This window comes from Triturus cristatus, chromosome 3_1 (assembly GCF_964204655.1).
Source record: "Triturus cristatus chromosome 3_1, aTriCri1.1, whole genome shotgun sequence".
Lineage (NCBI taxonomy): Eukaryota > Metazoa > Chordata > Amphibia > Caudata > Salamandridae > Triturus > Triturus cristatus.
Window position 1 is genome coordinate 795,347,018 of NC_140583.1, and position 27,353 is coordinate 795,374,370.

The following is a 27,353-nucleotide window of genomic DNA, read 5'->3' on the forward strand; positions in this document are numbered from 1 at the left end:
ATCCTTTTACCCTGCCTTCTGTTTGCTTACAGAGAGGTCCCACAAAAGGGGGTTGGCTACAGCCCTTTTGAGCTTTTGTTTGGGCATCCTGTAAGAGGACCCCTATGTTTGGTGAGGGAAGGATGGGAGAGACCTCTCAGACAACCCAAACTTGATATAGTGGATTATGTACTTGGTCTCCGCTCCAGGATGGCAGAGTATATGAAGAAGGCTTCTAAAAACCTTGAGGCAAGCCAAGAACTCCAAAAAGCTTGGCATGACCAAAAGGCTGTGCTGACTGTTTACCAGCCAGGGCAGAAAGTGTGGGTGTTGGAGCCAGTGGCCCCTGCAGCACTCCAAGACAAATGGTCTGGACCCCACACTATTGTTGAGAAAAAGGGAGAAGTCACCTACTTGGTGGACCTTGGGACTCCCAGAAGCCCCCACAGGGTGCTTCATGTCAACAGATTGAAGGCATATGTTGACAGGGCAGACATGGGCTTACTCATGGCTACAGATGAGGGGCAGGAGGAAGAGAGTGACCCTCTCCCAGACCTGTTGACTCAGAACCCTGATGATGGCTCAGTTGATGGTGTGGTCTTTTCTGACAGCCTCACTGTCCATCAGCAACAGGACTGCAGACAGGTTCTGCAATCCTACAGACATATGTTCTCTCTGACCCCAAGTCAGACAAACTGGTGCACCCATGAGGTGGACACTGGTGACAGTCTGCCTGTGAAGAGTAAAATCTACAGGCAACCTGACCATGTCAGGGACTGCATAAAAGTTGAGGTACAAAAGATGTTGGAGCTGGGAGTCATTGAACCTTCAGAGAGCCCTTGGGCTAGTCCTGTAGTCCTTGTGCCAAAGCCTCACACCCAAGATGGTAAGAGAGAGATGAGGTTTTGCGTGGATTACAGAGGTCTCAATGCTGTCACTAGGACAGATGCCCACCCAATACCTAGGGCAGATGAGCTCATTGACAGACTGGCAGCTGCTAAGTTTTTGAGCACATTTGACCTAACAGCAGGCTACTGGCAAATCAGACTAGCTGTGAATGCAAAGGCCAAAACTGCTTTGTCGACCCCAGGAGGACATTATGGGCCAGATTCACAGAACTAACTTAAGACAAAATCCTAAACTTACTACCATTTTCGTATTCACAGAAGGCACTTACTCATTTTGGTATTCACAGAAGACACTTACTCACTTCGGTATTCACAGAAGTTAGGAGTCCTAACTTTAGGACTCCTAAATGCCTTCTGTGAATACCGAAAGTCTTAAAATTAGGATTTTTCTCAGTTTAGGAGTCCTAAAGTTAGGACTCCTAACTTTACTACTACTAAACTGAGAAAAATCCTAATTGTAAGGCTTTCGGTATCCACAGAAGGCATTTAGGAGTCCTAAAGTTAGGAGTCCTAACTTTACTACTACTAAATTGAGAAAAATCCTAATTTTAAGACTTTCTGTATTCACAGAAGGCATTTAGGAGTCCTAAAGTTAGGAGTCCTAACTATATTACTACTAAACTGAGAAAAATCCTAATTTTAAGGCTTTCGGTATTCACAGAAGGCATTTAGGAGTCCTAAAGTTAGGAGTCCTAACTTTACTACTACTAAATTGAGAAAAATCCTAATTTTAAGACTTTCGGTATTCACAGAAGGCTTTTAGGAGTCCTAAAGTTAGGAGTCCTAACTATACTACTACTAAACTGAGAAAAATCCTAATTTTAAGACTTTCGGTATTCACAGAAGGCATTTAGGAGTCCTAAAGGTAGGACTCCTAACTTCTGTGAATACCGAAATGAGTAAGTGCCTTCTGTGAATACCAAAATGAGTAAGTGCCTTCTGTGAATACCAAAATGTTAGTAAGTTTAGGATTTTGTCTTAAGTTAGTTCTGTGAATCGGGCCCTATCAATTTGTGGTAATGCCCTTTGGTTTGAAGAATGCACCTGCCACTTTCCAAAGGTTGGTGAATCAAGTCCTTACTGGGTTGGATGATTATTGTGCAGCTTATCTTGATGATATTGCTGTCTTTAGCTCCACCTGGGAGGATCACCTGGTCCACCTGAGGAATGTTTTAGAGGCCCTGCAAAAGGCAGGCCTCACTATCAAGGCCACTAAGTGCCAGATAGGGCAGAGCAAGGTTGTATACCTGGGCCACCTAGTTGGTGGGGGTCAGGTTCAACCACTGGAGAGCAAGATCCAGACCATAAAGGACTGGACTCCTCCAACTACCCAGACTCAGGTCAGAGCTTTCTTGGGCCTGACTGGGTACTACAGAAAGGTTGTTAAGAACTATGGGTCCATTGTGACACCACTTAATGACTTGACCTCCAAGAAAATGCCAAAGAAGGTTCAGTGGACAGTAAGCTGTCAAAAAGCATTTGATGACCTGAAGCAGGCCATGTGCAGTGCACCTATTCTGAAAAGTCCAGACTACTCCAAAGAGTTCATTGTCCAGACAGATGCTTCTGAGTTAGGTGTGGGAGCTGTTCTTTCACAACTGAATGTAGATGGTCAAGACCAGCCCATTGCTTTTATAAGTAGAAGGCTGACCCCTAGAGAGAAACGTTGGTCAGCTATTGAGAGGGAGGCCTTTGCTGTGGTTTGGGCCCTGAAGAAGCTGAGGCCATACTTGTTTGGCACTCACTTCAAGATTCAGACAGACCATAAGCCCCTCTTGTGGCTAAATCAGATGAAGGGTGAAAATCCCAAACTTCTTAGGTGGTCCATTTCCCTACAGGGGATGGACTTCACAGTGGAACATAGACCTGGGACTGACCATGCCAATGCAGATGGACTCTCCAGATATTTCCACTTAGAACATGAAGACTCAACTGGTCAAGGTTAGTTTAATGTCCCTAAGTTTGGGGGGGGGGTTGTGTAGGAGAGTAGGGTCTGCTTTCTATGTTCACCCCCACTTTTTGCTTTTGCTTTACTGGTTTTCGACTTAGATGTGGCTGTGGGCCTGCTAACCAGACCCACAGCCCTGCTGTTCTCTCTCTAAATTGATACTATGTACTTTAGGTGCATAACCCATTTGGATAGGATCACCTTATTGGCCCCTGTACAGTGTACCTTAGGTACCCAGGGCATAGGTGTATCCTAGGCCTACCAGGGGCTGCAGCATGTATTGTGCCACCCCTGGCCTGGCCTTCCATTATGACACAACTGGCTGATCACTCAGCTGGGGCAAGGTTGTGTAATCACTCCTTGCTTAGGTGTAGTATTCCTATACCTAACTTACATATAGACACATGTGCACCTATCAGCCACTCCTATGGCAGGCCTTAACAATCCTGGAGGCAGAGTGCTTGGTAACATGTGAGATGGTGCTCTAGCATGAGCTGAGCCTGTCTGCAGCTTTCGGAACCATGTCCTTATAGCTGTTCTATGATATAGCCTACCATATACTCTTAAAGTGCCTTATAATCTTAAACGGTTATGGTAACTATGGTTTGGCTTTATCAAAACATGTCGTGTAAGGTGTCTAACACTTTGGAATAATACCCTCATCCCATTTCTGGGGATGAGGATATTATCCCTCCCTTCTAGAGGGAGAAGACATGTTGTAACCTACTTACCCGGTTAAAGTTAACCAGAGCCCCAGCATCACAAAATGGATGCTGCTGCCACAGACACAAGTCTGACCTCCTGCTGCTGGGAGTGATCCCGGCAAGGGAGGCCTGGACAATAGGTTTCCTGCCTTGGGAGGTGCGAGCACCACCTCAGACAGGCCTTAGTGTATTGGGGCAGGGAGGGATGAAAAGAATGAGACATGCCTGGGGCACACAAGGTGTCCCGTGCATAGTCCAGTTCAAACCGGTGCTGGGGCACTCCAGCCCCAGTCCTGGCGCGAAACTGGACAAAGGGAAGGGGGTGTAACCACCCCCCTCCCAGGTCCCACCCATAAGGCGTGACCTAGCAGGTAACCCAGCCCCCCAGATTAGTATAAGAGTGGTAGCTGGGCCCCAGGAGATTAGATTATCCTGAACCTGCAACTTGAACAGAAACTCTGGACCTTCGACATTCGACGAAAGAAGAAGACTGAAGAATCTCCCTTGTGGCCAAGGAGTGGCTACCCTGTGCAAACAGGCACCATCAAGAGACTACCCTTTGCTTTGCTGAAGTTCTACGAGGGACCGACTGCAGAGCCCGACCAGAGCCTTGACTTCCAGACTTCTCCGACCCTGATCCACATCCACACCCGTGCTGAGATCCGTGGAGGCGACGAGAGACGTGGGACCGGCTACCTGGGAAAAGTGGCTAGTATCTTCAAGCGCAGCTTCTGAGGCACCCTCGAAGTTGTGCACCGGGGATTGAGAAGCCCCAACCCCAAGCACCATCTGCACCGAAGATCAGCCCCCCACACTCAAAGAGTCCTGCGTGGGGCCCTTCTGCATTTTCCTGCTTGCCACGCCTGTCCGGTTGCTTGCCCGCTGGCTAGTGGCCTTTGTGACGACGCATCCTGAAATCTTCACCGCTGGTTTGGCTCCTCCAGACTGGCTCCCGCTTCTTTGCAAAAGAGAAGCACCCTAGACCTTCCTGGTCTGCACCAGAAGCAAGTCCTCCGTTCTTCGTGGGTTCCGCTTGCCAAGGCTTGGTGAGTCCTAGTCCAACTTCGACGCCGCCGACAGCAAGAGCCTTCGTGGGACAGCTCGCCTCCTGGTCCTGGTCATCCTCGACGTTTCCTGGTCCTCGTGGCTGCAGCGACAAGCTTCACCTTCACCTGCAATCTTCACGACATCGCCTGGTTCCTTCCTGGTTCCACGTGGTCACTGGCTAGTGACCTTGACTCTGTCCCTTCTGCTTGCAGGTCTCCTCTCTTCTTGATCCCAGCCTTGGGATCCACCGGACACTCTTCACTGACTGCCTGTCAGCAACTTTCCTTCAGGCATCCATAGAAGTCCACGACGAAACCCGACGCAAGTTCACACCTATGCACCCGCAGCCTGTGGGCTAGGTAACTTTGGTACTTCGGTGATCACAAGGGTAGTGACTATCCTAGGGTCTAGTTTCTGAGTCTCGACTCTCTAGCTGCTTCAGAAGTGTCCTTAAACTGTTAATTTCTAACAACTACTATTTCTATCGACTCTTACGCATTACGCGTGAGTGTTTCCACTCTGCACCTGAATCCCGTGGGCCTCCCACTTCCTAACTGTTGCTAGTGTAGTGTAGCCCCAGCGATTCCCTAGGCCTAGGCCTATCCTATTTCCGTGACAGTGGTCCTTATACCACTTACTTAGTATATGGTTTGCGTGGCCCCTAGGGCCTAACTGTATTACTTACCTGTGTGACTTAATGTATGCTTAAATAAGACTGTGTTGTACTTACCTCTAATCTCATAAAGAGTGCTGAGGGTTTGACTAGAATAAATACACTTTATTTTATATATATATCTGTTGTGGTGTCCTTTCATTTGGTATTCAAGGGATTATATATGGTATCACAGCTGGCTTCACATGCCATTCAGAGTTTAGCCTAAGACTGCTCTTGTCCATGCTACCACTAGGATAGCTGGTCTATAAGGTTGACTTTACAACCAATCACCATAAGGGTTGTTTGGACTGATATAAGGTGTACACTAGAACTAGTGACATCATACATCAGGCCAACTTCTCACAGGTACCTCCAGTATGCGCCGCAGGGCTGCCTTGCAGAGAGGTGGTACAAGGCCATGCCCCTTTTTACACCTCTCTGCAACGCAGCTCTGTGGCGCTTACTGGAGGTACCTGGTGGGCTAGTTGGACCCCAGGGACCCTCAGGACTCAAGGGGATTTAATCCCCCAATTTACAATGCACCAGGGGCGTGATTACACAGTGGTGCTGGCAAAGGCGTGGCCTGATTTGACAAGTGTGCAATCGCACCCTATGGCGCGTTTTAAGTAGGAGGATTAAGCCCCCTTCAATCCTAAGGGTCCTTGGGGGACAACCAGTCCACCAGGTACCTCCAGTAAGCGCCAGGGAGCTGCGTTGCAGAGTGGTGGCCCAAGGCCACGCCCCCTTTGTACACCACTCTGCAACGCAGCTTTGTGGCGCTTACTGGAGGTAGCTGAGGGCTAGTTGGCCCTCAGGGACCCTCAGGATTCAAGGAGACTTAATCACCCAACTTAAAACGCACCATAGGGCTCGTTTGCACACTTGTCACATCAGGCCCCGCCCCCTCCCTGCATCACAGTGCAAACACGCCCTGTGGCGCATTTTAAGTTTTGGGATTAATTCCCCTTCAATACTGAGGGTCCCTGGGGGCCAACTAGTCCACCAGGTACCTCTTGTAAACGCCACAGGGGTGCGTTGCAGAGAGGTGCTCCGAGGCCATGCCCCTTTTTACACCACTCTGCAAACGTGGCTTCTGGTGCACTGCTGGTGGGGCGAGGAGGTCCTCTTGTGTCCTGAGGACCTCAAAAACACAAGTCGACTTCATCCTCTGAGCAGCAGTGTGCCAGAAGCCGCATTTGCAGCGTGGTGTAAAAAGGGGTGTGGTCTCAGAACCCCTCTCTGAAACGCAGGTCTGTGGTGCTTACTGAATGTACCTGGTGGGCTACTTGGCCACCAGGGACCTTCAGGATTCAAGGGGACTTAATAGGGATGTCATAGTTAGAAATTAGCATTTAAAAAACCTTAGAAATTCACTGAAAAAACCATAGGTTTCAGGGACGTTATAGTTAGCTGGACAAAAACCATAGAAATTCCACTATTATCGTTAGTTCAGCTAACTATAACTCGTGCCCCCGCAATGCACTGCTGATGATGTCACATATTACATTATTCATGACATGGTCAGTGACATCACTGATGATGACATCTCAAATGACATCACTGATGACATCACTGATGACATCATCCACGTGATAATCTGAAGCAACTCCTCACACCCTAATATAACCATTCATACACCTACTATACAATACAGTCTACCATTTTCAAAACCATAGACACACCAATACGAGTTACTACATACCCACTCACTGATTCCTAGGTCTTCACACACATCCACTCATTCACCCATACAGTCATTCATACATGCAGTCACTCATTAATACAGCACTATCACATGTACACTGTTGTATCCAAAATGATTATTCCAAGGGCCACACTTTCCACTGGCCGCAATATTAAGTCAAATAAGGAGCAGTTGGCAACGTGGAAGGTTCAAGCGTTTATTGGCCACAACAACACTCTATATAGAGGAGCCTCGTCGATCCTCACCCATCAGGTGCGCCGAGGAAGACTGCTGGCTCCTTGACAGTAACACACTTTTATACATTATCAGTTCAGCATACAAAACCTTATAAGTGGAAAAATACCAGTTAGTCCTGCCGCTCCTAATGAGCTCATGCCTATATTCAGTTTCGGTTACACATACAAAGGAGTTACTATCTTTACAGAGAAGGTCGACGGGGTGACTCCCTTCTCGTCCCAGGCCTAGAGGAATTTGCTTGATACTCCCTTTTAGCAGATGTGACCTTGCTTCTCAGCAATTCAGCCCGTCTCCCAACTAATGTATGAAAGGGGAAGCAGGCGGTAAGCGGAAGAAACCACGTGATTCCTAAACAAGAGAGCCACAATCCAAGATGGCGATTGTCCTGTTTTCGGCCCTTTCTATCGTAACAAGTATAACAGGAGTTTCGGACCCTTGAATACACTATAACGGGTAATACTAACATTAGATATACTGCGCTAATCATACCATATTAACTCGAACACCTCAGAACGGCCCTTTTAGCGTAGTATAGCTAATGACGGAATCAATCTTCAAAAATACCCTCATCGATCTGCATTAATTCATGCAATTCCTTCTGAACCCGCTGGGTATCTATTCTAGTTTGGTTGGGCTTGGGCCTAGGGATAGATCGGCGAACCTGAGTGGCACAATACGCGCAGCAAGCAGGCCCGCACTGGAGACAGAGGCAGCAGGTGAAAATAAACCCTACTACTCCCAGAAGGATCATGAATAATTTCCATCCCCAGGTAGTTACAAGATCCCAAAACCATCCGGACAGGGACCAAGTACCAGTCTCTGTGTGAATCTCAGAGGCTAGCCGATGCAGTTTCTGGATGGCTAAATGGACGGAAGGGGCGGAGTCAGGTATATATACACAACAGGAACTGCCGATGACTCTACAAGCTCCTCCACGATCGGCCAGGATGACATCTAAAACAAGACGATTTTGAAGGGTCACAAGCCGGGTCGCTTGGAGCTCCACCGTGATATTAGTTAATATCCCTGCAGTAGTATTAACCACCCCCTCCACTACTCTAGATAGCCTCCGAATTTCTTTACTAGTAAGGATGGGTCCCCATATGGGCAATACCCCTTTCATAATATCAACAAAATGTTGGGCCGGAGTGTCAGTCTGATCAGTGGCCTCATTACCAGTGGCTCTAGCTCCTAAACTCCGCCGACTTAAGGAATGGGACCTATGATAATCAGAAGGGGCTATGTAAACTGGTGGGTAAAGGAAGGATAAGTAACATATGCCTGACCATCCTCTGGGTAGCCAAGTGTATGCGTTTTCACCGCACACAAAATATACATTGGGAGGGGTGAGCGTTGGGGGACTGCTGAACGTCTATAGTCTATAAGTGTAATTGCATCTGCTATAACCTACAAATAAATGTCCAGTACCCTGCACACAAAAGGAGGAGGATGTATTCAGCACTGGGACCGGAATGATTTTATCATCTGAAACATTTCGCTCCTGGAAATATTTGAAATACTCAGTAAAGTTAAAAGTCACGAAATCCAATACCTCATCCCTCAACCAGGTGTCATTTTCATGATCAATGTACACGTTCATGCAAGCCGTAGGATCAAGGGTACCGTCAGTTCCCTCAGCATTAGGAGTAAAACCCTGGTGTCTCTCTATATAGGCTAGAATTAAGGCATAATCCTTCTCTGAGAACCGACGTTCGTCTATAGCGTAGTGTTCATACAACATAGATAACATTTTAAACCAGGCTTCGCAACTACCTAAATAAGACAAAGGCATCGATATCAACAAATCTTGCTTATGCATTACTGACGGGAGGAGACCACAAACCCAACAATCAGTAACATTTGTGGAACTATGAGTTTGGTGCAGCATCTCAATGAAAGCATTATGTACATACGTCTGTCGATGCCTTTCCTTATGAGGGGCAAAGGTCTGAAAGTGATGCTCCCTGGGAGCAGGGGTAGACACTATCAAGGTGTGTACAGGATGGCGGAACTCTAGATATATAAACAGTCCCAAGCATAATACAAATGATACAATCAATATAGAGATGAAAACAATCTTAGCACGCAAACTCCATGAGGAGAACATTGGCAAATGCGGGGGAATGGCACGGGGGGCTATGGGACGCTCTTCTTCAGGGACAAAACGAACAAAAGGGTACATTTCTCACTAAAAGTCTAATATAATCTCGGGAAAAAGGGGGGTCTATAAGCAGTCCGACCTGCCGGAGGGTGCTTCTTTCCTGTGTCCGTATAGAGCCTCACAGGCAGACTCCTATTGTTCAGAAAAAAACAGAAAGTAAAAGGATAAAAACTTCTCGCGTGGGGGTCACTCTTGACGCGACCCGTGTTGAAAGAAAACTCCCCCTGGGCCCCACCAACTGATCTATGTCTCTATCTTCGTTCTGAACAGAGCTTCACTTAAAGTTCCATGCTCTCAACGAGTTCAGTCCAGTGTTTCAACAATCCTCAGGTCTTCTCGCTGGAGCCTCCAACTTCACTCACCGAGGCTAGACCTGGGATTCTTTATTTCCGGGGCCGCAGGTGATATCGGTCCCGACCAGGGGTTTCGGGATTAACAAACAAGGTAGGCACAGTGGGGTCAGACAAGGAGCTGGGCCCCTGACCAGATACTTTGTTTTGGGCAATTGGGTGACTACAAAAAGGCGATTCCAAACTCACAGCACTCTCCCCTCGCCCGCCAACCTCCTTGCGGGTGTCCAGGGAAAATGACTCTTCAGTACTAGGGTTGTCTTGAGATGGCAGGCCTTCCTCCTGGTCTAGCTGTTCCCTTGGTAATGGGAGGGGAACTCGTTTAAGATGGGAGATATGGATCCAGTGCGGTTTTCCTTCAACTTTCACCGCTGTTCACGTAGCCAGGAGCACCTGGTATGGCTGGGACCAGCGTGGATCCAAACTCGACTTCCGTTGGTAGTTCCGGACCAAGACCCACTGTCCAGGTTCTACGCTGTGTCCAGGACCCTCCGGCAGGGGCTGCAATACAGCAGATATCTGTTGATGAATGGAAGGAAGATCTTTAGTCAAAGCATACAAATAATCAGTTAACATAGGATAGTCAATGTCCCTGAAAGATTTGGGCCGAGGCACTCCCCACACGTTGGCAGGTCTGCCAAAAATTACTTCATAGGGGGAGATACCACTCCGTGAATGAGGAGTAGTTCTCACGGACAACAGGGCCAAGGGCAGGAGATCAGGCCATTTTAATCCTGTCGTGTCCTGAAGTTTAGCTAGCTTAAACTTCAAAATCCCATTATATTTCTCAACCAAGCCCGCTGACTGCGAATGTCGGGCTGCGTGAAACTTCTGCTGAATGGACAGACCTTTGCACACATACTTAACTAAATTAGCATTAAAGTGTGTTCCGTTGTCACTCCAGATAACCCGTGGCAACCCATATCGAGGGAAAAACTCTTTTACCAGGGCTTTCGCAGTTGCCAGGGCAGTATTCTCTTTTGTGGGATATGCCTCCACCCATTTGCTGAAAGTACAAATCACCACTAGCACGTATTTCAGATTATTAACTCGCTCCAACTGTATGTAATCCATTTGGAGTACTTCAAAAGGCAGAGCGGGTGGTGCAAAATTACCCGTTAAGACAGGAATACTACCCCCGGGATTATGCTGGAGACAAATTATGCAATGCTGGACCACGCTTCTAGCTGTCTTGTGAATATTAACATTATACCAGACAGAATCCAATGTTGCACAGATGCCCTGAACTCCTACATGTGAGGGTCCGTGTGTCATGGACACTACTGCATTTACAAATGCGTTTGGCAGCAACCATCTACACTTTTCTGATAAGTCAGTCCAACACCCATTCTCATCAAGCCTCCCCACCTGTTCTTGCCAATATTGCAGTTCCTCCGGGGTCACTTCCTTTTGTAGCTCCTTCACGCTATCTATGGTGTTGTTAAAAACCCCTGCTTCTATCATTCTTGTTACTACAAACAAGGAAGTGGTGTCAGACTGGGCCGTTTCCCTGGCGATTCTATCCGCAAAGAAATTTCCCCTTCCCACATCATTAACTACGGCCTTATGTGCACTACATTTAACTATGGCCAAGGTCTTAGGCAATGTTAATGCGGTTAGTAATCGTTCAACTAATGGTCCATTCTTTATTTTCTCGCCATGGGATGTCAAGAATCCTCTTTCCGCCCATAACCTCCCGAAGCTATGTGCTACACCGAACGCGTACTGGCTATCGGTGTAGACATTTAGCCTCAAGCCTTTACCCAACTCACAGGCCCTGAATAAGGCAACCAATTCGGCCGCCTGGGCCGACCGGTATGGTACCTTTGCTGCCTCAACTACCGTTTGTAGAGTAGTGATCGCATAAGCCGCAGCTGTCGTACCATCAGGTAACTTGAAACATGACCCATCAACGTACAATTCCCCTTGGGCATCAGATAATGGGGTGTCAGTTAAATCTATCCGGCCCTTTGTTTCTTCTTCAGTTCGAAAGATACAGTCATGTATGTCTTGTTCATCGTCTCCCAAAGGGAGGGGTAACAACGTGGCAGGGTTCAAATTAACACATCTTTTGATCGTTATATGAGGTGCAAACAGGGTCAATTCGTACCCTGTGAGACGCGCACTAGTTAAGTGCTGCATCTGTGTCCTGTTCAATAATACGTCCACAGCATGAGGCACCATCACTGTGAGGTCCGTATTCAGGACTAGCCCTTCCGATTGTCTGATTGCTATTGCCACTGCCGCTGTAGCTCTCAGACAACTAGGAAGTGCTCTGGTGACATTATCCAAAACCGCCGAGAAATATGCACAAGGCCTTTGCTTACCACCAAAGTCCTGTGTCAACACTGAAAGAGAACAACCGTCCACCTCATGCACATAGAGCACAAAAGGCTTCCGGTAATCAGGGGTGCCAAGCACAGGAGCAGAGCAAAGAGCAGTTTTCAGAGCAATAAAAGCGTTCTGACATTCAACAGTCCAGGGTAAAGGTTCATGCACATCCTTCGTTGTCAGGTACAAGAAAGGTTTAGTCAAGAGGGAATAGTTAGCAATCCATTGGCGACAGTAGGAAGTTATACCAAGCAAAGCGCGGACATCACGTTGCGTGCGAGGAACAGGCATGTTAGTTATGGTTGCAATGCGTTCAGAAGTCAACCGTCTTCCCTCCTTCGACAGGAGATGACCGAGATAGGTCACCTCCGGTCGACAATATTGAAATTTAGAAAGCGACACCTTGTTACCATGAATGGCCAGATGCTGTAGCAAGGCAACCGTGGCATCGCGGCAGCCATGTTCTGTATCAGAGGCCACAAGAAGGTCATCAACATACTGCAATAATACATTACCTGATGGCAATTGTAAAGTATCCAATACTCGTTTTAGAGCTTGACTGTAGATACTAGGACTTTCAGTATACCCCTGGGGGGCGCGACAAAACCTGAAGCTGCGGCCTCCCAATGAGAAGCCGAAAAGATGTCTACTATCTTGATGAATGGGAATACTAAAGAAAGCATTCTTCAAATCAATCACCGAGAAAAAGGTGGCTGTGGGAGGAATCATGGTTAAAATGGAATTAATATCTGGTACCACAGGATATTGAGGCACCACAATTTTGTTAATCTCTCGCAAATCAATCACAAATCGATAGGTATCAGCATAATCAGGGGACTGGGGTGCGGGAGCTCGTTTAAGAATCGGAAGAACAGGGCTGTTACATATATTGGAAGCCGTTTCCTCCACCACCCCCGCTTTGATCAAATCAGAAGTAATGGCCAGTAAAGCGCGTTCCCCCTCGGGAGCTATTTTGTACTGTGGGACCCTCGGCAATTTGGCATCCTGCTTTAGAGTGGTAGACACCGGGGGAATTTGTAAGGTCCCTACATCAGTATCTCCCAGGGCCCAAAGATCCCTCGGGAGTTGTGCAAGTTCAGGGGGTAGGGAGTCAGTTTTTGAAAAACATTGAATGGAGGGGATAGAGGTATTCCTAATGGTTAGGTAAACCCCATCGGGGGAGCAATAGATACGGGCATGCAGTCTTTTTAATATATCCATACCCAGAAGATTTTCCCCACACTGGGAGGTGAGGAGAAAAGGCGAAGCTATCGTTACTGGTCCCAGAGTAAGGGAAAGTGGTTCTGAAATGGGGCTTACCACCGGAGTTCCAGAGAACCCCACGGACACATTATTCTGGCCAGACAGAGCGGCCCCCGGGACCAGGGCGCATGAAACAGAACTGTTCATAGCCCCTGTGTCAACTAAAAATGTACCTGATGCATCCAGTAATCGCGCATGGACATAAGGTCCAGCTTGATCTATCGGGATTGATACGTGTCCCTTACTCTGTCTTTGGCTGTCCTATGCTTGAGAATATCCGGAGCCTCCGTCCGTCACACATCCTTCATTATAGTATTGTTTACCTTGATTTTGGTCAAAATAATTCTGGCTATTCTCACCTCGGGCTGAATGTTCCTGTCTCGTGTATCCACCTCGGTGCCCACTCGGCCTTCCACGTCCACGTCCTCTCAAAGCACTATTCTGCTCGTACAACAACGGGCACTGGGCTCGCCAATGCCCCTCCTCCTTACAGAAGGCACATTGATTTATGCCTAAATCTGTTCGTCCAACTGTCTGCGTGGATCCCGCCCCTCTTGGAACGAAATTCTGCAACCCTCTTCCTCTGCCTCTACCCCTCTCTACTTGCTGCAGTAACACTCGCGTTTTCAGGTCTTTCGACTTCTTTTCTGTCTTATCCTTGCTCTCGTTTTCCCGATGTTCATAATACTGGGCCATACTTAATATTGTGGAAGGCGTGGTGGTCGTCCAGGTGCTCTCAGCGGCCTGTAACCGGGCCGATACCTCAGGTAGCAAATTGGTTACAAATCTATTAACAAATAAGCGCACGCCCCCCTCTGTGGCCAGGTCCTGTCCGCTGAAATCGATGAATACTCCCTCAAACCTTGTGAAAAAATCGGATACACTTTCATCCTTCTTTTGCTTACAAGCCGTCAGTTTATCCCAGTCTACCTTCCGAGGCGGGATTAGCGAATGCATATAAGTTATTATTTTCTCAGGTAGGGTTAGTATCTCAGATCGGGGCTTATTCCCTGGCTTACGATCTCTATCCCAGTCCCTCAATTGGTCCCATGTTCCACCAAACTCCGTAACATGGTCCTGATCATGTACCTGGCGCCAAATATCCACCGGTACCAATAAAGCAAAGAATAATTCGATATCTGCCAGCGTCATCACTGCTGATGAGGCGGCCTCGGTCAGTTCTTTGTAATATGCAGTGGGGTTTTTTCTAGGATCTGGCAACTGACTTTTTAGGGACAATACCTCACTACGTTTCCAGGGAGTATAGACCCATTGTTCCTGGAACCGGGCGTCTACTCTCGGACGGGTAACGACACCAAGAGCATCCACCACTTCGGTAACCTCAGGATGGTAGATAGGGTGTACTTCTCGCATAGGAAACTGAGAGAGTCCGGCAGGAATGGCAGGCTGCAAACGAGTTCTATAAGAAACCAAAGTCTGCACCTTCCCATATACTTCTTCCGGCGTCAATTGAGATTTGTGAATCTGATCATGGATATCATACAATATAGCCGGAGCTCGTCCTCCTTGGTGTACCTGTTCCCATAAAGAAATAAGACGGTTGGCCATATGTTCCAGGGCATGCTGCTGCATTACTGGTTCATAATCTCTCATAGTATTCCAGATATCGGAAAGAGTATAAATAGAATGCCGCATCCATTGGGACGCTTGTGTGGCAATAGCCTCCCTTTCTTCCGTCCCCAAGGCAGAACGAGTGAACAGCCTCCTACCCTCCGCTAGACTAACCGGATGTATTGGAGTAGTTACAGCTGTTACCGGCGTCGTACTGGCGGAGGAGGAGGGCAGAACAGAAGGGGAAGACATTGACCCCGGTGACAGCTGAGGGGTCCCGGCTGCAACTGCCGTCAATAAATTAGGCAGCATGGCCATAACTTCAGACACAGATGTCGACAATCGGGATAGGTCCGACAGGGGTGGGGGAGTAGGAGTGGCCGGAGGAGCCGAGGCCGAAATCCCTGGAGACATATTCGGGACCGAGGCCCCCGTCAACTCCGGATACACTCTCTGTGGTACATAAGGGGGCGGTGGCCTGGTATCCAACAAGTCCTCTATTTCATCTTCCGCATTCGGGCGGGCCACATAGCTCTTATCAACCTTTAATCTAAATTCGCAATTCATGCAGTCCAATCCCTTTTCTACCCTGTCTCGATCATAGGCCATAGCCTTCTGGGTTATATTCTGTCCTGCCTTGGCTCTAGCTACTTTCTCTTCCCTTATCCGCCGTTGTTTGGCCTCCTTCTGCCATGCAATCAGAGCGTCGAACATGGCCTGCCTACTTCGCCTGGAAAACAGTTGTTCTTGTAGGAACGCGATTTTCTTCTCATCAAATGAACCTGTCTTGGGCCATCGTAACTCCTCATTACCCATAGTGTACTTATGCCACAGAGTACAGAACAATAAGGGAGAGATCCCATGTTTTACATACATAAAATGGCTAGGACTGCCCTCCGGTGGGGCTGGTTGGCTCTCAGCTAATCTGGAGTCACTGGTTCGACAGCAGCAGCCAAAACAATTCAGTTTACTAAAACAAGACATTTTGGTTAGTTTTAGACACGTATACACAAACGACAATCAACATGGGTCATACACAACATACAATCTGTATCGAAGAACCAAGCCCGTCGACTCTGGTTCACAGTTCAGACACCAGACTGACTGCACGCGGGATCCCCACCGCCTTTCTGGCTCACCACTAAGACCAACCCCCAACGAGGACTAGCCCCGTCAGGAATATGCCTTGTGGCTACCCAGTCTAGGTCGCAGGTCTTTCCACGTACAATCCGTCTATGTTCCTTCGGCGCGCCGTTTTAGTCCAACCAGTCAAGAGGTACGTACTTCAAATCAAACACTGTGATGCTAAGACAATCAGACAATCAAACAAGGCACCACTCTCCGGTGCGCGCCTTCGAGTCAATGCACCGCTGTCCAGCGAGAGCGTCAAACAAATGCAGCCAGTGTTTAAGTCAATCAAAAATGCATCGTTTTCAACGAATGCTCTCAAATCAATCAAATAGCGCACCGTCTTCAACGCGTGCTTCAACAAAATAATGCACCGTTCACAACGCGTGCTTCAACAAAATAATGCACCGTTCACAACGCGTGCTTCAAATCAAATCAATCTATACTCACCGGGTGCACCCAGATACGAATGTTCGTTCTCCGCTGCCAACTTTCTCCCGACCAAATCAATCCATTTCTGAGTTAAGCCCGTAGGACCCCGGTGAAGGGTGACTAGCAGCAGGGGACGTCCCAAACAGCCGCGCAGAGTGGAAATATCCTCTGAGCTCCTCTCTCGCCAACCAGCCAGGACGCCCCCAATTCCACCACCCGGATACGGGGGGGGGAAAGACCCTATCACGGGGTCCCTTCGTGGTCGCCAAACTGTTGTATCCAAAATGATTATTCCAAGGGCCACACTTTCCACTGGCCGCAATATTAAGTCAAATAAGGAGCAGTTGGCAACGTGGAAGGTTCAAGCATTTATTGACCACAACAAAACTCTATATAGAGGAGCCTCGTCGATCCTCACCCATCAGGTGCGCCGAGGAAGACTGCTGGCTCCTTGACAGTAACACACTTTTATACATCATCAGTTCAGCATACAAAACCTTATAAGTGGAAAAATACCAGTTAGTCCTGCCGCTCCTAATGAGCTCATGCCTATATTCAGTTTCGGTTACACATACAAAGGAGTTACTATCTTTACAGAGAAGGTCGACGGGGTGACTCCCTTCTCGTCCCAGGCCTAGAGGAATTTGCTTGATACTCCCTTTTAGCAGATGTGACCTTGCTTCTCAGCAATTCAGCCCGTCTCCCAACTAATGTATGAAAGGGGAAGCAGGCGGTAAGCGGAAGAAACCACGTGATTCCTAAACAAGAGAGCCACAATCCAAGATGGCGATTGTCCTGTTTTCGGCCATTTCTATCGTAACAAGTATAACAGGAGTTTCGGACCCTTGAATACACTATAACGGGTAATACTAACATTAGATATACTGCGCTAATCATACCATATTAACTCGAACACCTCAACACCTATACAGACACTCACACACCGCCACTCATCCATAGCATTACTCACACACCTAGTCAGTCACGGAAAAGATCAATCACACTTCCATTCACACACCTATACAGTTATTCAAAAACAAGCTCCCTTACAGACACAAACACATACTTACTCTCTTTTACAATCACTGATACAACCACACACTCATCCATAGAGCCACTCTCACAATCACTCACTCTCACATATAGTTCATTTATATACTCTGTCACTCACATATACTGATTTTCAGATATGTAGTTACTCACACATGTACCACTGAGACATCCATTTACTCACAAACACAACCATACACACACTCGCCCATCCTTACCGCTCTTCACAGATGTACTCTTTAACCCATACACCCACTGAATCACCCACTTATATATCCATGCACGGAGTCACACACCCCCCACCCACGTTTAATTACTCACTTAAACAAACAGTCATGCACTTAGTAAATCCTCCATTCAAACACTTATACACCCACTCATTTTCATTCTTCAATTCACCTTGGGCTATATATATATAAATATAAAACATATTTTAAACTTTACATATTTAAACTTTACAGAAACACGCAGCCACTGGATGATGTCATCAGTGATGTCAATAGTGATGTAGTTTGAGATGTCATCATTGATGTCATAAGTGATGTCACTGACTATGTCATTTCATTTCATATAGTCTTTATTTCGATAAAATTTCATCAAGAAAGACATTTTACAGTCATAAAATTTAAAATACAATATCATAAAAAGCAGGAAAAGACATAAACCTTAAAACACTGAAGAGGGAGAGGGAAGTCACAGCATCACACCAGGGAACTATTAAGTCTTCTTACGGATAATCCAAACCCAGCCAAGGAATTTAGCCACAGCGATTACAACACATTCACTCGTGGCGAAACGCAGAATGTTAAGGGCTACAAAACCCTGCCGGGTGCCCATATTCTGGCAAAGAGGTTTAAGCCATTTAGCCCGAGGTGCAACGTAAGCCGGGCAGGCAAAGAATATGTGACCGACAGAATCGACACAATCCGAGCACCACCTACAGGTATCACAAAAGCCACCCTTCCATTTTTTAGTGAATGAATTGGTGGGTAGGAAACCTACCCTGAATTGGTGGTATAGTTTCCTGTCACTAGGCCTGGTGATGGTATCCCAATACTCTTCAAGAACAGGGGTTTGTTTAGATCCAAAGAACTTGCCAGTCAGGGACTCAGGGGAAGCAGATAAAATGTGCTTTTGGGAAATCATAGACCAGTAAAGGGTCTTAAAGCTTTGTTTCGGGGGAAAAGAGCTGTTAGCTGGGTCAGACCACAGAGTACCTAAACCCATAGAGTCCAATAAGAGACTAACATGTTTACACCAGGGGAGGTCGCCCGCCCCCAGAATACAACGAACATCCATAAAAGCTTTGGCAAAGGGGGCCAATTCAGGGACTGTCCATAGCCTCCTCCAATAAGCCAAAGGTTTAAACCTGGCAATATCATCAAACGAGTAACAACCAAGGTCCAAAAAGAGTGGTTTCACTGGAGTTGAGCTGGGAAGTCCCGTTAACTTTCTAAAAAATTTGTTTTGGGCTTTAGCCAGGGAAGAAAGGTCTGTATAACCCCATAATTCAGCACCATATAAAATTGCTGAGTTGATCCTGGCTTCGAATATTTTGATAGGAGGGCCTATCATTTTTGCCTGGGATTGTTTTTGTTCCTTGATCAGACAGCCCGATAGTTGGGCAAATTTAAGAGAAAGAGCGTCAATTTGAGGTCCCCAGTTCAACTTGTTTTCAAACAATACGCCCAGGTAGGTCATAACATTTGTACGTTCCAGAACACCGCTATCCATGGACACCTGACCCCTCACAGGTTTCCCTTTGTTAAAAACCATATATTTGGTTTTTGAAATGTTAACTGACAGGTCGCAGTCGGGGCAGAAAGAAGAAAATAAATTCAAAGCCGACTGCAGCCCGGACAAAGTTTGTGAGAGAAGTAGGGTGTCGTCCGCAAACATAAGCAGCGGAACCTTGGACCCTCCTAACATGGGGGCATCCGTAGATTTATTGGAGAAATATTGGACGACTCAATTGATGAATAATAAAAATAATGTGGGTGCGAGAACACACCCTTGTCGGACGCCTCTGTTGACATTGAATTTATCAGTGACCTGCCCTTGATTACCCCAGCGAACTTGGGCAAAGTTGTTATCATGTAACCTAATTATGATGTTTAAAAGGTCCGAAGATAGCCCAAGCTCCGCTAATTCGTCCCAGAGTTTAGTCCTATTGACCAAATCAAAAGCAGACCGAAGGTCTACAAAAGCTGCATAAATTGTACCACTGCAAAGATAAACCGTTTTCCAGACAATTAGTTGGAATTTAAAAGCCTGGTCAATGGGACTAATGCACGATCTGAATCCTGCCTGTAAGGGCGAGATGATGTCGAACTGCTCAGCCCAGAGCTGGATCCTTACCAAAATCATTCTTGCTACAATTTTTTGGACGGAGTCAATGAGACTAATGGGGCGATAATTGCCCGGGCACGAACGATCACCTTTTTTAAAGATGGGCAAGATCTCTGCGCCCTTCCATGAGTCGGGGATGGGGGCCCCTTTAACTAGTGCGTTGGCCAGAAGGGCGATGTAGGGGGCCCAGTTACCAGGGTCGGATTTAAAAAGGTCCGCAGGGACTCAATCAATACCTGGAGCCTTACCGTTAGGAACCCTCGATAATGCCATCTTGACCTCTTCGACATCAAACTCAAGGTTAGAAGGTGAGAACGGGTCCCGGCTTTTTGGTTCAAAGGATATAACAGCCATATCAACATCAGAAAACTGGGATTCATAATGGGATACCCAGTTGTCCGGAGAAACATTGTTGGAGGGAACCTGTGAGTTTGATGTATTACCCCACTTCAAGGTATGCCAGAACAGGGTTAGGTTCCTTAGTTTACTGGCTGCCAGTAAGGCACTCCAGTGATCGTTATCCCAGTCACGTTTCGCCTGAACTTTGGCCCTAGTGTAGAGTTTTCTCGCGGATCTAATAGTGGCCTGGTCCTCAGTAGCGATAGCTGCTTTCAAAGCATTATATGAATCTCGGCAGTTCTTATTATACCAAGAGCTTTGCTTGGGGATCTTGGAAGACGTGGCCTTGCAGGGTTTTGAAAAGATGGATTTTAAGTCCAAAAACAGATTGGTATGTATGTTTGTAGCATCGACAATGTCACCGTTGTCGAGCCTGAGGGACTGTAAGGCTGCCGTCGCTGAGGAGACTTTATCGCCAATCTCAGAGAGTATAGTGCTATCAAAAGCAACCTTTTCCCATCGCACTCTGCGATGATTGTTAGTTAAAAGGGCATTAGCAGTCGATATCTCAGATTGAATGTTTCTAAACTGGGGGCTGAGCAGGAGTGTCAGAACCAAAGGGTTATGGTCACTCTCAATTCGCTCACAGATCATCATGTCACCCAGAGTGTGCCAGTACTCCACTTTTATTAGAGCATAATCAATTCGACTACTACGTCCTCGACCATCGGAGAAGGTCGCTTTGCCAGACGGATCCGAGGGGGTTCGTCCATTGGCTGCCCTGAAACCACGTTCTAGGCATAAACTCGTCCACTGAACAGCGGATTCACTCCATCGTTTAATAGGAGTGAGGACGAGAAGAGGTATATTCCAGATGATATCAATTTCCGTGGTCAAAGAGTCGCATTCGGGGTACAGTGGCTCGAAACAGCAGTTGAGATCACCTATAATAATTACGTTGGTGCTAGGGTCAACTGTCTCCAGGAACTCATCCAATTGTAGGAATGTGTTGGTTCCACGACCTCCTGGGAGGCCCCGGTTGTAAACATTCATTAACAGTATTAGGGGTTCATCGGTGCTCTGCAGAGAGATGATCAAAAGGTCAGGATTGTCAATGGGCAGTTCGGTTAGGCTATACTTCAGGGTTTGCCTAACCCAGAAACAAAGACCACCAGAAGAACGGCCCCTAGGGTTACTAATTGCCCCCTTAAAAAAGTTCACATACCCAGAGTAACAAATAGGGTCAACGGCCCAGGTTTCCTGGAAAGCCAGGATGTCATGGGTAGAGACCCAGGCGGACCGATCCTCGTTAATTAATTTACTACGAAGACCCGCAATGTTCCAGGAAACCAGGGTGAGGACAGGGGAACTAGGGGAAACCAGGGGAATTGGAGTGCATGGTAGAGTTGGAGAGCTGGGGGAAGCCAGGGGAATTGGAGTGCATGGTGGAGTTGGAGACACAGAAGGGAATTCAACACTATCAAAACCCGCGATCTTAGTCACAGGGATACAAGAAACAGTATGTGCAGGAAGAGGAGGAACTAGGAGCAACCCACCAACATCAAATACCACATCAGTGCATATAAGGCTGGTGGTATTGGGAGCACATGACAGGGGTAAATGAAAACTCTCCAGATCTACAGATGGAACGTGGGGCTTATAGGGGTGAGTATGTTGGGGGTCACGGGAAAAACCAGGGGGTGAGAACCTCTGGTCCGTGCAAAATCGTCCAGGCATGCCCCGGCCACTGGGCCTATAAGGCACGGGGCTATGGTTACAAAGTGGTCAATCAACCCCCTCCAAATCACTCAGCGGGGCGTATGGGTTAAATAGAGGAAGGTGGAAATCCAAGCCCTGTACTCTACGAGGACCCCTAGTGACCCTCTCCCAACCGAGTGGCCCGGCATTGGACTGTTGAAAAAGTGCGGGGGGATAAAAATATGACAAATCTGTAACAAAAATTCCAGAGGCACCCGAGATGTTAGGATGGGAACATAGATAGCTCACCACCCTGGGATCGCGGAAATTTACAAGCACACAATCCCCCTCTACTCTCTTGACCCCACTGCCCAGCCAACACACCCTGCGAACAATCAAAATTTCTGCGCAGGAAGAAGCGGGCAGTGGCCTATTACGATTTAACCAGTGGGTAACCTTATTTTTTAACTCACTGTGGGACTCAGCCTTATCCTGCGAAAGACTGGGAACACCCACCAGAATGGCAGTATAAGGATGAGACTCAGGCGGGAGGTTAATAGGAGGAAGTTCGGGAAATGGACAAGCACCCTCGACGAGGGAGTGCTTAGTGGTAGGATGGTTTCTATTGGTGTTTATGTTATTATCTGAAACGTGGCGTGAAGTGGTACAAGATGACTGGTGAAGAGTGTTTGTGGGAACGACATTGGGAGCTGGGGGATCTGAGGGAGCTCCAATCATTGGGGTGGTGTCATTGGGGACGACCTCGACCACAGCAGTTAAATCAGGAGATATTACGGGCCCAGATGACGGTAGAGATGCTGAGAGCTTCTCAGTTATTACCAAGTTGGCATACATCATAGCCTCTAGTTTTTCGACCAAATGAGAGAGTCGATTAACTTTCTCATATAGTGGAGTAAAGAAAGACTTGAACAACTGCTCCAAGACCTCAGCATGGTCAGCTGACGAAGGGGATGTAGTGGACGAGGATACAGGACGAGAAATAGGCACGGAACTCACATCAGCGGCAAAAGTAACATGTGGCGCCGGGGGGTTGGGGGCGGGACAGGGATCAGGAATTGTGGGCACTTTAATATTATTAACGGGATTGCCCTTAGGATTCACTTCCCTGCATGTGTTCGTCCCCTGGGTTAACTGTGGCAGGACACCCAGTGACGAAATTGTGGAACCAGGCAAATCAGAGGGGGGCTGTAAATGAATATCTAAAATGGTAGGGGGCAAACCAAGGGGGGAAGAGCCAGATGTTGTAACTGGGGTATTAACCAATAGGCCTGTTACTGGGCAAGTATCTAAACCAAGCTCGGTATGATCGGAAAGGTCAGAGATGGGATATGGGGGTCTAGGGACAGGAGAGGAAACTGTCATAAGGCTGCCCAAAGATGATCTTTTAGAAGACAAATCAAGGGACAGTCTTTTTTCTGTTAGATCTATTTCGCGTTCAAGAATCCGGGCAGCTCTAGTGATAAAATTGTCTAACGTCCCCGAAACACAGCCCCCAGTACTACTCTGTGCTAACATCCTACCTGACCTCAGAGACGACATCACTATATACAACAGTTAGAAAGTGGGAGTTGGTTCTGAGACAGGTAAGCTAGGATTGAACTCAGCCACAAAGAAGAGTACAGGCCCGTCCCGTCTACTTCCGTCCACGAACGGCCACAAACGGCCCGCTCTTTGCCCGGTCTTCGCCCCGAGCGTCGTCCCGCGCGCGTACCGCTGGCGCGCTAGGACGTAGGCAGAGTTAAGCCCGGGGGAAGAGTAGGGGGCGTGAACGGGAAGAGGAACCAGGTGAGCACAGTTAGTGGAGCGCAATGCTCCGTGGTCCTCGCAGTCCCGTGGGTGAATCGATCTGCATCCAGCCCCCAACAAACAGCGTAGCGTCCAGTACGGTGAAGAGCAGCAAAGAGTCCCACACTTGAAATGCCCCAGCCAAGATTTTATACGCTTGAGGCCGCGAGGCGTGGCGTTAGAGGGAGGAACCAGACGGGAAGAGGAACCAGGTGAGCACAGTTAGTGGAGCGCAATGCTCCGTGGTCCTCGCAGTCCCGTGGGTGAATCGATCTGCATCCAGCCCCCAACAAACAGCGTAGCGTCCAGTACGGTGAAGAGCAGCAAAGAGTCCCACACTTGAAATGCCCCAGCCAAGATTTTATACGCTTGAGGCCAGCGAGCGGCTCCCGCGCAGCGGGGGCCGCGAGGCGTGGCGTTAGAGGGAGGAACCAGACGGGAAGAGGAACCAGGTGAGCACAGTTAGTGGAGCGCAATGCTCCGTGGTCCTCGCAGTCCCGTGGGTGAATCGATCTGCATCCAGCCCCGATGTCATGAATGATGTAATATGTGATGTCATCAGCAGTGCATTGCGGGGGCGCGAGTTATAGTTAGCTGAACTAACTATAATGGTGGAATTTCTATGGTTTTGTAAGAGTGAAATGTCCAGCTAACTATAACGTCTCTGAAACCTATGTTTTTTTCAGTGAATTTCTAAGTTTTTTTAATGCTAATTGCTAACTATAATGTACCTGAAACCTATGTTTTTTTCAGTGAATATATATATATATATACATGCGGGAATGGGCCGAGAGTAACTTGGAGTCATCACGGAGATTAGTTTTAATACTCATTAAGTATGCAGACATTGACACTCAACTACTCAAGGAGATTGCTGAAATAAATGATGAATTGGACAAAATTGAGGTAACTGAAATAAAGACCAAACTTATCAATGATATGACAATGAGATTTAAAAAAGAGGAAGCGAAAATCATGGAGAGAAAAGCCTTTAAATTCCAGAGAGACCGCAATGATTATGAACTGGGCCAAATATTTACTTTTGCCGGGAAATATGACGCTATACGAGCCCCGAAAACTAGAACCGATACTAATCCCAAAGTCCCTAGTAGAAACTTCACAATCTGATTTGAGCTCAATGGGGGGCAGCGACTCTGATTCTGAACTACGCAATACTGTGGCAACAGGTCAAATACCCAAGCCATCTCCCGGCGAAGAGATTCATTTTTTTATGTTGCGAGAGGAGACAAACCCTTCGCCTGAGGCTACCAAGAAATTACGACGAAAGCTTGCCAACTACAAGCGCAGGCAAAGGAGCAGGGCGAGGAAGAGGTGCCCAAAATCAAAGCAAGAAGATGGGAAGGGGGCAATGGATGAAAAAATAAGCCCTGAGCCATGTGAAAACAGAACCATTGTCAATCTGACATAAATTGCTTTATCAGAGATGAGGAAAGAATTTTGAAATTGGGTTTATCTTACGCACCACAAGTGATCTTTGATTATGCCGCCACAAGATTAGACATGTACAAAGCGGTCAGGAAATTGAAATTAAGGAAGTTCCACACTTTGAACAACAAAAAACATACGGCTCAGGGGAATGAGGGTCCCACCGGGACTTTGACACAATCAGACGCCCCCTTGATGATGGCAATGCAGGAATTGTGAGAAACAGAGGGAGCAGGGTACAACACTTTGAGTGGCCACAATGTTAATGGGACTAACGGTGACATTGCCATAGGCACTGGTCAATTTGCTCCTGTGACTCCATACATATTACCTTCCACATTTAACCCCATTATGCCACGGGACTCACTTGATATTTTTCATGAAAATGTGACAGCCCAAATTAAGAAGCTGCATACCGAGAGTCCGAGACGCAAAATAAACAACGCAAATACAATAAGCAAACCCAACAATATGAGACTCTCATGCGTAAACTAAAAATGGAAACAAACATCATTGTAAGAGAAAGCGACAAAGGTGGAAACATTGCCCTGTTGACTCGAGAGGACTATGACAAAGAAGCGTATTCCCAGTTAAACGACAGGGAGTGCTATGTGCGTACCACCTCTGCCGCAATGAAAACATCCAACAACGAATACCATAACAAATTGACCAAGTGGAAGAATAAACATCTTATCATGGAAGCTGAGTACAAATTCCTTAAGAAAGACAATCCGGTTACACCATTGATGTATTTTATCACTAAAATTAACAAAGCATTGATAAACCACCTGGCAGTCCACTTATTTCGACCAGGGATGGGATCCTTGAAAAACCATCAATATACATAGACTAATTTCTACAAGACTTTGTTAAATCATTGAGTTCCTATGTTCAAGATACAGGGGACTTCCTGTGGAAAAAGGAATACTGGATGCTGGCCTTGGATGTTACATCCCTTTATACAAGTATTAGACACGAGGACGGCATACGAGCAATCCAGTATTACCTATCACAAAGACCTCCACAGTACAAGGACCATAATGAAAACATTGGAGATGTTGGAGCACTGCCTTAGGAATAACAACTTCATGTACAATAATCTATACCAACAACAGAGGGGTATAGCCATGGGGGCCAGTTTCTCCCCAAGTTACGCCTGTCTGCACATGGGGAGTTGGGAGGAACTGGTCCTCAAAAACGTGTTTGGTAAAACCTTTGAGGATAATGTGGTTGTCTGGCTACGTTATATTGATGACCTATTCATATTATGGAATGGCACCAGGGAGCAGGCTGAAAAATGTGTTACTGAGATTAATGAAAATGACCTGAACCTCCATTTTACGGTCACTATGAGCCAATCGTCTATAACATTTTTAGACACTGAGGTTTATACACACAACAACAGCATTGAAACTAGATTATTTAGAAAGACAACCTCAGGTAATTCGACACTACATGCGAGCAGTGGACACCCGCCACATTTTATCAGTAGTATCCCCTATGGGGAGATGCTACGTCTTAGAAGGATTTGCAGTAATAGCACTGATCTGAAACTTGCACAACAATTGAGTAAACAGAGATTCCGGGAGAGGGGATATTCTGAACACACCATCAATAGCGCCATCATGAAATCCATGAGACACAGCAGAGATGAGCTACTTGTTTGTAACAAGGCAGTGGAACATGACGCAGAACAGCAATGTGCAATGGATGATGGGGGAGGGGGCGATACATCTAACCCCTTTAGAATCATCATGGGCTACAGCAGGCAACACTCTAGCCTCCATAGAATCACAAATCAAAACTGTCCCACTGTTCTCAGTGACCCTGTCATTGGACCAACGCTTCCGTTGAGGGTGTCTATCACACACGGCAGGGCACCCTCAATGAGGGATTCTCTAGTAAATACAAATCCTGAAACGATTGATAAAACCACCTAGCTACACACTAATAGTGGGTTTTACAAGTGTAAAACATGCAAGGCCTGCCTACATGGGATAAAAACCAAAACATACACAGACCCTTTTAGTTGCAGGGAGCATAAGATTAACAAACTTTTAACCTGCAAGACTGAATATGCAGTTTATGTTCTTATTTGCCCCTGCGGACTCAGGTACGTTGGCAGCACAAAATTGGCTGCACACAAACGCATATTGCAACACCTCCGTGCAATTTCAAATCAGGACAATACTTATCCTGTGGCGAGACATTTTAGGGAGGCACACAAAAGTAACAATAGTGGCCT